Consider the following 1,067-nt stretch of genomic DNA (forward strand, 5'->3'; position numbering starts at 1 on the left):
CTATATTATCACTATCACAATATTAAATGCTTTTAGGAACTTACAACATAAAACGTTTCAAAGATTCCCAAGTTCACCAATCGAACTTGGGAATTCAATCCAACTCTGACTGTAAATACTGTAAAGAAGAGAGAGAAAGTGCGTACCATGTGCTTTGGGAATGCCCACCTAAGATGCACAAGCGGAAAAAACACCTAGGAGGGTATTTCATGGATCATAAGGATTCAAGACTAGAAAAGATAGGCTCTATACTGTCTTACATTAATGAAATCGGACTTTGAAAAGACTCTAATCCAACTAAGGGGCACAATAGAAATTTTAGGTCGCAATGCACTATCCCTTTTGAATAATAATAATAATTCGTATACAAAAAAAAATTTTATTTTCAAAATTTTATATTTTCTATTGCAACTTTAAGAAAATAATTCGAGTAACTCAAAACTTTAATTCAAATTCGAAATTCGCCCTTTGGGATTGATAAGTATTAAGAGCCTTTATTGTCTAAATTTCGTAATCGAATTAAATTTGTAAAATTTGTTTAAAATAAAATCATTATTATTCAATTGAAGAACTCGTGTATACGATTCTGTATTCTGCCACCACTGTAGGAGCACTTTCACGTTTCCGGAATATTTTCGCCTACTGTCAATTTGTGTTAACAAATCATCAATTTCTGTATGGGGATACAAAGGCATACCCGCATCTGAGCCGGTGCCTAAACAATACAAATTACTTCAGGATGCAGAATATCTCAATTCAGTTGATTTGTAGTCGTGGCACTTTTTATTCTGGCACACAGTGAATTTTCAATTCATCCATTAGACAGCAATGCTACATTAGGGAAAATCTTCATCTCTTTCCATAAACAAGCATCCAAAAATTGTTGGTGAAACTGAAAAAAGGCTGGGGCTGCGGAAGAAGTTTGATTAAATACTGCGAATTTGTGGCTGTTTAGGCATATTTGCGTTATTTAAATCAAATCTTCAACGCTTAAGTGCAAATTTTGCCTCCAGCGAAATTTATTCACTCAGACAAATAAGTAGCAATTGAGGAATAATTCAATACCT

This window comes from Teleopsis dalmanni, chromosome 1 (genome assembly GCF_002237135.1).
Source record: "Teleopsis dalmanni isolate 2A chromosome 1, ASM223713v2, whole genome shotgun sequence".
Taxonomy (NCBI): Eukaryota; Metazoa; Arthropoda; class Insecta; order Diptera; family Diopsidae; genus Teleopsis; species Teleopsis dalmanni.